Here is a 10,899-nt window from a genome sequence, read left to right as displayed (position 1 = left end):
TGTTGGCAGATGTATACATACTCTTGTTTTTACAAGTTATGTGTAAATTATAAAATAATTATGATTCCTATTGTTTCTTTCTCACATTGTATCTTTACTAGTGCACAATGATTTGCACTTGATTTGCTTATTTTAACTTGATTTGCATATTTTACTAAAAATAAATACCATTAAATATGATGCCATTGCTTACTGGCAATAGGATTCTCAAATTGGCAAGGAACTTCACACAGTTTTAAGTTCCAAGAATAAGGCCAATACAATATTAAAGTCTATATTGAGGAAATATTTTCTAGAAATAACTCTGTTGTAAATTTCTGTAAAAGTCAGGGTTCAGAAGTTTCCGCTATGATTTGAATATATAGTGTTGTCTAAAATTCTCATGTGTTATGTTTGGTCTATGCTGTTGGTGATTCTAAGAAGTGATTGGATCATATGTGCAAATAACTACCAATTTATTCAACTACACCTTCATCTCAATAACTTCACCTCACCACAGAATGAGTTACTAAGAGGTTATAGCAAGTTCGAGGAGGTAAGTCACCAAGAACATGCCTTTGAAGAATGCATCTTTCAAGGCTCTTTTTGTCTTTCTCTGAATTTGGGCCAATATAATGTGATCTGTTTTGATGCATCATGTTCTCTCCAAGCTTTTGATTCTTCCTCCCAGAGGCCTCAAAGGAAAGAATCCAGGTGATCATATTCTGAAAGCAGTTATTTTTTAAAGCAATAACAATATACTTTCTCATAAAATTCTTTCCCTTTGTGACTTGACAATTATAGAATGCTGATTAAGGGTATTTTGAAAAGTTTTTAGTAGACTACAGTTTTAGTGACGTTTTACAAGCACAGAAAAATTGAGCAGAATATGCAAAGTACCCATGTTCCTCCTTCCCATATTCAACCTTCTCCACTGTCAACATCCCAAATAACAGTATAGTCCATTGTTTTACATTTTACATTAAGGCTTACATTTTTTTTATTGTGAAAAAAAACTACAGAAGGGCTTACATTTTGTAATCATACATTTTATAAGTTTTACAAAACTATAATCATATGTATCTATTTTTAACAGAACTATAATCATATGTATCTTTTTTTATTTTATTGTCAAGTTGATATATGGAGGTGTTAAAGTTATGTAAGTAAGGTAGTGGTTACATTTCTTGTCTACTTTCTTACCCTTTTCCGCACTTTTCTCCCTCTTTCCCTTCCTCCACCCCTCTCAACTTGTACAGATCATTTCCAATATATTGTCTTGTGAGTAGCATTGTTACATAGGTTCTCCATAGCTCCACTGAATAAAGAGACTTCATTCTTGCCCATTTTCCACCTTATCACCTAATCTTTGGTTATCTAACCTTTTGTCTATGTGACAGGTGATCTAATATTTTTACTGTTTTCTCAAACTTTTTTTGCCTTGGATGACACAAAGTTACAATTAAACGAATTGCACTCATTCTGTCTAATTTAGATATATACATTTTAGTATACTTTGTGTATTTCCATGATTTGACAGCACAACTTTTCATGAAAGAATAATATTCCATTGTTTACATGTAGCAGAGTTTTGTTTTTTTTTTGTCAGTCATGGAACTTGTACTCTGGGCTTGGGCACTGTCTGTGCGATCTTCAGCTCAAGGCGAATACTCCACTGCTTGAGCCACAGCACCACTTTCAGTTTTCTAGTGGTTTATTGGAGATAAGAGTCACATGGACTTTCCTGCCTGGGCTGACTTTGACCCATGATCCTCAGATCTCAGCCTCCCGAGTAGCTAGGATTACAGGCGTGAGCCACCAGTGCCCAGCATTGTAGTATTCACTTTCCAAGACATCTGACTTTATTCCACATTTTCACAATTATAAAAATGTTTTATATGTGTACCTCTTTTCTGTGTGGATATAATTAGTCATTCTGAACCATAATTCATGGACTTTATAGTTTGAATGTGTTTAGTATAAAAGAAATTGACAACTTGTCTCCTAAAATGATTGAATCATTTTCCAAAAACTTTAGCAATAAATTAGAATACATATTGCTCTACCTTTCGTTAAAATTTGGTATTATCATTATTCTGGAGGTTTTGTACATTTAGTAGTATCTTGTTGTAATTTATAAGCTTACTGTTTTCATTTACTTATTTTCCATCTATACATATTTGGCTCTACATCCTGGCTTATTTTGTTCACTTGAATTGTAATTTTGTCATTGGTGAATTATGAAAAATCATCCTCTTCTGCAATACCATGTCAGAGCTAAACATGGTAAGTTATTTTGGAACCAGATATGAGGCTCAAGTGGTAGAGCACCAACCTTGAGCATAATAGTCAGTGCATAGTCTATGAAATTATGAAAACTGAGAGCAGGGATTGGGTTTGGAGTGATGGAGGAGAGTGCTGAATAGGGTGACATTGATCAAGATCCATTGTATTTATAAACTGATTTTTTTAAAGTGGTAACTTCTTTGTAAACTTAAAGACAATGAAAATACCTTAAAAAGAGGCCAAACTATAGCCAAACAAATAACTAAATTAAAAAACAAAAGCAATGGCCCTAAATTCAAGCCCCATTTCTGACACATACATATAAACCAAAGGTTTAAATGATAACCAAGTTGAACTGTAAACAGTAGAGTATGCAGAAATAACTTAATAACTGTACATTGTATAATTTTTAATAAAATTAAATGTATTTGCCTCTTCAGACATTAGTAATTTCTTCACTAGAAAGCAAATGATCTTTTATTTTTATTATCATTTTTATTTTTTTTAATTTATTGTGAGAATACCGTACAGAGGAGTTACAATTACATGGGCAAGATAATGAGTACAAGGGCGTTCTGGGAAGATGGTGGAGGAGAAGCTGGAGGCTAAACAAGCTCTCCCATAGAAAGCAGTTTTAGAGTTCCAGTGAACAGTCCTAAGCCAGAGAATCACACCAAGTGTGCCATCACAGGACAGAAAGTTAGGCCAGAGACGGAAAATCCAGGCAAGGAGACAGCTCTGAGCGCTTGCCAGCAGCCACCACTGTGGTGGCAGCGGTGGCAGCAACGGCTGTAGCCACCATAGCTGCAACCCAGAGAGTCCGGGGCAAAGGAGCAGTGGGTGAGCGGATCTACTCAACACCAGCAAGAACTGACAAGGAGCAGACATCTTCATCCTGCGTTTCACAGACCAGAGACAACCCAGGAACCAAGACTCAGCATGAGTAGAAGCCTAACGTCCTCACTCCTTCTCAGGGAGCAGAGGAGGCAAAGCCACCCCTCTCCCCTCACTACTGGAGATCTCCATCTTTGATACTGACAAAGCTCGGCTGAGCTGCTAGCTCCAACTCAGGCCTTGGAATAAAACTAGAGTCACTTAGCAGGTCACGAGAACCTAACCTGCCCTGCCAGACTCAATTCCACCTAGGGAAAAGTCACCCAGCTTGGGCTCCAGCCCCAGGAAGGGCTTTCTTCACTGGGTAATCAGAGCCAGAGGCTGCCCCTCTCTTTAGAAGCCTTGACAATCAATAGAAATTCAGTAAACTTAAACCCTGAGAGTGGCTCCAGGCTGGGCTCTGTGAGTTTCTCACAAGCTAGTCCCTCAGGGAAAAGCTACTGTTTGCTGAAAGGCCTCAACTGTACCCAGAACCTAGCCTCACCACACATCTCCAAACTTGAGGAAAAAGCCATCTCCCTCTTTTGTGATACTCAAAGCAGATCTCCCTCCCATTGAACTAACCTGGGAGGAGGATCACAAAATCCTGGGTAAAGCAGAGCATTTTTCTGCCTGTTCAAACAAACTGACTTAAGAAACCAACCAAGCCACAGGAAAATCAAACACCACAAGCAGACCAGAGACTCCAAGAGGCTGTTTACAGACACAAGGGAGATACAGGATTTTTCCCAACCCTCCCAAAAAAATCAAAGAACTTTTTTTTGTACCCTTTCTTCTTTTTGTACCTTTTATAAAAAAAAATTTCCTAAAACTTTTTTAAAATTTTTAATTTTTATCTTTTTTGAAAAAATTGCTTTCTAGTAACTTTTTCTCTTATAATTTTTATATGTGAATTTTTCTTTCTTTTTTTCTTTAAACAAATTAAATTTTTTTTGTTTTTTGTTTAGCTCTACTGAACTTCAGATCTTTTTTTTCTTCCTTTCTTATTCTTTTCACCTTTTCTTCTCTTTCATTCTTCTTTATGTGACTTAATTGCTGTTCTGCACATCCTCAGATATACCCATAGTAGATTATTAGACCTTATCCCCCACTGTGTACACACTTAATCCACAAATTTATTACTCAATTTGAAACCTCTTAGACTTAAATTCCTTAATAGCAGTACTACCTCTTTATACCTATATATCCCTTGCCTTCCCTCATAAGGGGACAGAACAGATAATGAATAATCCAGACAAGAGTTCCCAAATAGCTCTACAAAAACTGCTGGCAAACATGATTAATGAAAAGACTGAAAACATACAAAGGACTCTGTATGAGTGTGATAGGGAGAGAGAGAAGGCAAACAAAAGGTCAATGCAGGAAAAGATTGAAAACCTACAATGGACTCTGTATGAGCATGATAGGGAGAGAGAGGAGGCAAACCAAAGGTGTATAAAGGAATATCATGAGTGAGAGGAAGCTACTCAAAAACTGATACAGGATTTGGGTGAGCAGCTTGAGAATACTCAAAGAGAAAGGCAGGAATAGCATGTGCAGGCTGAGAACACTCAAAGAGAACTACAGGAATTGCGTGAACGTGAGGAAGCTAAGCAAAGAGTAATACAGGAATTGAGAGAGCAGGATGAGAATACACAAAGATCACTAAACGCATACATGGGATCCATTAACAAAGAGCTGAAAGAAGTCAGGGAGACCACAAAGGGAATGCTGAATGGAACCCAACAGAACGAATGGGAGTCCAAGGAGACCATAACCAATCAACTAAGTGATTTGAGATAAAACACTGAACACCAAATTAAGGAAGTAAAGTTCATACAAGATCTAAAACAAAGCTCCAACAAAGAATTTGAAGCCATCAAAGCTGACCAATTAGAAGGAAAAGAAATAAAAAACAGTGTAGAAAGTCTAGACAGCAGGTTAGACCATGCAGAAGATCGAATCTCAGGGATTGAAGAGAGCCTAGATATTATAGAGGAAGAACATACAACCATCCAAGACAAGTCCAAGAAATATGATAGATCTATCCAACACTTGGAAGACACCATCAGAAGGCCTAATCTGAGGATAATGGGTGTAGAGTAGCTCCTAGAGACAGAAGTTAATGGTCTAGGAAATTTGTTCAACAGTTTCCTAGGAGAGAAGTTCCCAAACGTGCAAAAAGATAGGCCTATTCAGATACAAGATGCTTTTAGAACTCCAAATAGATCAGACCACAACAGGACATCCCATGGTCAAATTATAATCCACACAGGATCAACTCAGACCAAGGAAAAGATCCTTAAAGCTGTCAAGGAGAAAAGATCAATTACCTATAAAGGGAAACCAATTAGAATCACCTTAGCTTTCTCAGCAGAGACAATCAAAGCAAGAAGAGCCTGGAATGATGTATGCCATGCCCTAAAGACAAACAACTATCAACCATGAATACTGTACCCAGCTAAACTCTCCTTCATAACTGAAGGCCAAATAAAAACCTTCCATAGCAAAGAAAAATTGAAATAATATATCTCAACCAAACCAGCCCTACAAAAAGTTCTTAAAGATGTCCTACATATAGAAAACCAACAAGACCACAAGAATGTCCAAGAAACAAAACCCAAACTGAGAATCCAAGAACCATAGGAAGAACCCAGTTTTCAAAGCCCACAAAAAGGTGGATAACATGGCAGGAACTTCCAAATATCTCTCAGTCCTATCCCTCAACATTAACGGACTTAACTCTCCAATTAAGCAACATAGACTGTCTAGTTGGATAAAAAGCAAGATCCTTCTATCTGCTGCCTTCAGGAGTCACATCATGCACATAAAAAAAAAACACATTTTGAATGTTAAAGGCTGGAACACAATCTACCAAGCAAACGGCCCCAATAAACAGGCAGGAGTTGCAATCCTAATATCAGATAAAATAGACTTCTAATTGAAATTCATGAGAAGAGATAAAGAAGGTCGATATATCCTAATTAAGGGATCTCTCCTTCAGGAAGATATTACAATTCTAAATATCTATTAGCCAAAAAACGGAACACCCAAATTTACCCAAGAAACACTATTTTCCCTCAAATCTCACATAGACCCAAAGACATTAATTGTTGGGGATAATAACACACCACTCTCCCCTCCACATAGATCAACTCGGCAAAAACTCAACAAAGAAACCACAGATTTAAACAACTGAATGGATCAACTAGATTTAATAGACATCTACATCACCCAGCAGCATCAGAAAACACATCTTTCTCAGCAGCACATGGGACATTTTCCAAAATACACCACATTTTAGGCCACAAAGCAAACTTGTCCAAATTTAGAAACATTGAAGTTATATCTTGCATTCTTTCAGACCACAAGGGAATAAAATTAGAACTCAACAAAAAAAGCCACCAAAGAAAGTCCGGTAACACATGAAGGCTGAACAACACACTGCTGAATCACGAGTGGGTCATGGAAGAGATTAGAAAGAAAATTCAAGTGTTCATGATATTCATCACAAATGAACACACAAACCACCAGCTCCTCTGGTACACTGCAAAGGCAGCATTAAGGGGCAAGTTTATAGCTCTGAGTTCCTACATCAACAAATTGGAGATATCTGAAACCAACAGTTTAATGAGACATCTGAACTTCCTTGAAAAAGAGCAGCAAGATAAACCCCAAGTCAGTAGACTGAAAGAAATAATTAAAATTAAATCAGAATTAAATGAATTAGAATCCAAAAAGACTATAGAAAGAATCAACAAAACAAAGAGTTGGTTCTTCGAAAAACTTAGCAAAATTGACAGACCCATAGAAAATTTTATCAGAAATAGAAGAGAACACAACTAAAGATGAGAATGGAAACATCACCAAAGAAACAACCAAGATTCAGAACATTAAACGGGAATATATCTCAAAACTTTATGCTAATAAGTTTGAGAACTTGGCAGAAATGGACCTTTTCCTAGGAAATATTGACATGCCAACACTAAATCAAGATGAATTAAACCATCTTAACAGGCCCATATCAAGCATTGAAATAGAAACAGGAATAAGAGACTTCCCAGCTAAGAAAAGTCCAGGATCAGATGGTTTTACAGCAGAATTCTACAAAGCCTTCAAAGCAGAGCTCACACCAATACTCCTCCAACTCTTCAATGAAATTGAAAGAGAAAGCCCACTACCGAACACATTCTATGAAGCCATCATAACCCTCATCCCAAAACCAGGCAGGGACTCATCAAAGAAAGAGAACTATAGACCCATTTCTTTGATGAACATTGATGCAAAACTTCTCAACAAAATTTTGGCCAATCGACTTCAACAATTCATCCAAAAAATCATACACCACGATCAAACAGGATTCATTTTAGGGATGCAAAGCTGGTTCAATATACGCAAATCAATTAATATAATTCATCACATCAACAGGAACAAGGATAAGAATCACATGGTTATCTCAATAGATGCAGAAAAAGCATTCGACAAGATCCAACACCCCTTTATGATGAAGGTTCTGGAAAAATTAGGAATCCATGGAACATTCCTCAATACAATAAAGGCTGTATATAACAAACTTACAGCCAGCATTATACTTAATGGTGAAAAACTAAAGCCATTTCCTCTTAACTCAGGAACAAGACAAAAATGTCCACTCTCTCCACTTCTCTTCAATCTAGTATTAGAATGCCTAGCTACAGCAATAAGACAAGATGTAAACATAAAGGGGATCCAAATAGGGAAAGAAGAAATAAAACTCTCCCTCTTTGCAAATGACATGATCTTTTATTTAAAGAATCCCATAGATTCCACTCCCAAATTACTCAAACTGATTCAAAACTTTGGCAAAGTAGCAGGGTATAAAATTAACCCCCCAAAATCAATGGCTTTTCTGTATGCCAACAATGAGAAAAGTGTGGCTGAAATTTGGATAGCTACTCCATTTTGTAATAGCCCTACAAAAACTAAAATATCTAGGAATTAACTTAACCAAAGGAGTGAAGGACGTCTATGATGAAAACATTAAAAACATGAAAAAGGAAATCAAAACAGAACTTAGGAAATGGCAAAAACTACCATGCTCCTGGATTGGAAAGATCAACATCGTGAAAATGCAATACTTCCCAAGGCTATCGACAAATTCAATGAGATACCTATCAAAATTCCAACCTCATTCTTCAAGGAAATAGAAGAGGCAATCCAAAAATTCATATGGAACAATGAAAGACCCCGAATAGCAAAAACGCCCCTCAACGGAAAGAACACTACTGGAGGAATATCAATACCGAATTTAAATTCTTGTATAAAGCCATAGTAATCAAAACAGCTTGGTACTGGCACAAGAACAGACTTCAGGAACAATGGAATAGAATTGAAAACCTAGAAACGAACCTACAGACCTATAGCCATCGAATCTTCGATAAGGGAGCTAAAAAAAAAATAAAATGGAAGAAAGACAGCCTCTTCAGTAAGTGGTGCTGGAAAAATTGGTTAACTACTTGTAGAAAACTAAAGCTAGATCCTAATATATCACCCTGCACCAGAATCAACTACAAATGGATCAAAGACCACGCAGTCAAAGCAGACACTGAAAACTTTACAGGATGGAATAGGAGAAACCCTAGATCTCCTTGGCACAGGCCCAGATTTTCTTAATAGAGACCCAGAAACACAACAAATCAAAGAAAGTTTGGACAAATATGATTGCATGAAGTTGCAGAGCTTCTGCATGGCAAAGGACATAGCCAGCAAGATCAATAGAAAGCCCACAGATTGGGAGAAGATCTTCACTTGCCATACAACGGACAAAGGTCTCATATCTAAAATATACCTGGAACTCAAAAAATTAAATCCCCCAACAACAAATCCTCAAAGAAACAACTGCCCAATAAATAAGTGGGATAAAGACTTAAAGAGAAACTTCTCTGAAGAGGAAATAAGGATGGCCAATAGACACATGAAGAAATGCTCAACCTCCCTAGCCATAAAAGAAATGCAAATCAAAACAACATTAAGATACCACCTCACCCCAGTTATAATGGCAAAAATCAAGAACTCTAATAACAACAGATGCTAGAGGGGATGTGGACAGAAGGGAACCTTACTTCATTGTTGGTGGGAGTGTAAACCTGTTCAGCCATTTTGGAAAGTAGCATGGAGGTTTCTCAAAAGACTCCACATAGAGCTCCCCTATGACCCAGCAATCCCACTTTTGGGCATTTACCCAGATGTTTACAAACAAGACCACACTAAAGCTACCAGCACAACTATGTTTATTGCAGCACTATTTACTGTAGCTAAGATATGGGACCAACAAAGATGTCCCTCAGTAGATGAATGCATCAAGAAAATGTGGTATATATACACAATGGAATTTTATGCCTCCATAAGAAAGAATGACATTGCCCCATTTGTTAGGAAAGGGAATGGCTTGGAAAAAATTATATTAAGTGAAGTAAGCCAAGCTCAAAGAAACATAGGTCCTAAGGTTTCCCTTATTTGCAATATCTAGTATATGTCTGAGTCAAGCAGAGAAGGTCAGATAAGGTGATATTAGGGAAATGAACCCTAAGATATGTATTCAAATGTTTTTTTTTCATGTTATTGTTTCTAACACATTTATAAGATTCTTTGTTGCTTTGTATGTCCCTCTCCCACAGTATAACCCCTGCTTTCATTATATTAGATGTCGGTATAATTTGTGGAGGGGAAGGGGAAAAACAAGTAGTTTAAATAAGAATACAGGTGGACCCGTTGCAACAATGAGAAGTACAAGTCGTTATGTCGAAAACGAACTTTACAACTTTGGTGGGGGGGGATTGGTTGGGGGGGTGCGGGGAGAATGGGAAGGGATGGGAAGTGGAAACAAAGGAGGAGGCTGCAATGCTTGATAAGAAATATACTCATTATCTTGCCCATGTAATTGTAACCCCTCTGTACAGAATTTTCACAATAAAAAATAAATAAAAATTAAAAAGAAAGATAACGAGTACATTTCTTAACAAGCATTGTTGTCTCCTCTTTCTTTCCCCTTTCCATCCCTTCCCATAATCTCTCTTCCCTCTACCTGATCCTCCCCCCCACCAAAGTTGTAAATTTCATTTTTTGACATAACAAATTGTACATCTCATTGTTGCAATGGGTCCACCTGTATCCCTAGTTAAATGATTTGGTTTTTTTCCCTTCTCCTCCACAAATTATACCAACATCAAATACAGTGAAATCATGGGTTATACCATGGAGGAGGGACATAAAAAGCAACAAAGAAATCACCTTAGAAATATGTTAGAAACAATTTCATGAAAGGAAAAAAAAACATTTGAATACTTATCTTGGGGTTCATTCCCCTAACATCAACTTATCTGACCTTTTCTGCTTGACTCAGACATATACTAGTTATTGCAAATAAGGGAAACCATGGGACCTATGTTTCTTTGGGCATGGCTTACTTCAATTAATATAATTTTTTCTAAGTCTTTCCATTTCCTAACAAATGGGGCAATGTCATTCTTTCTGATGGAGGCATAGAATTCCATTGTGTATATATACCACATTTTCTTTATCCATTCATCTACTGAGGGGCATTTAGGTTGGTTCCATATCTTAGCTATAGTAAATAATGCTCCAATAGTTGTGCTGGTAGCTTTAGTGTGGTCTTGTTTGTGATCATTTGGATAAATGCCCAAAAGTGGGGTTGCTGGGTCATGGGGGAGCTCTATGTGGAGTCTTGAAGAACCTCCATACTGCTTTCCAATGTGGTTGAAC

The sequence above is a fragment of the Dipodomys spectabilis genome, unplaced genomic scaffold (assembly GCF_019054845.1).
Source record: "Dipodomys spectabilis isolate Male_0828 unplaced genomic scaffold, ASM1905484v1 ptg000294l, whole genome shotgun sequence".
Classification (NCBI taxonomy): domain Eukaryota; kingdom Metazoa; phylum Chordata; class Mammalia; order Rodentia; family Heteromyidae; genus Dipodomys; species Dipodomys spectabilis.
The sequence above is the reverse complement of the archived record's forward strand: the minus strand, read 5'-3'. Positions refer to the sequence as shown.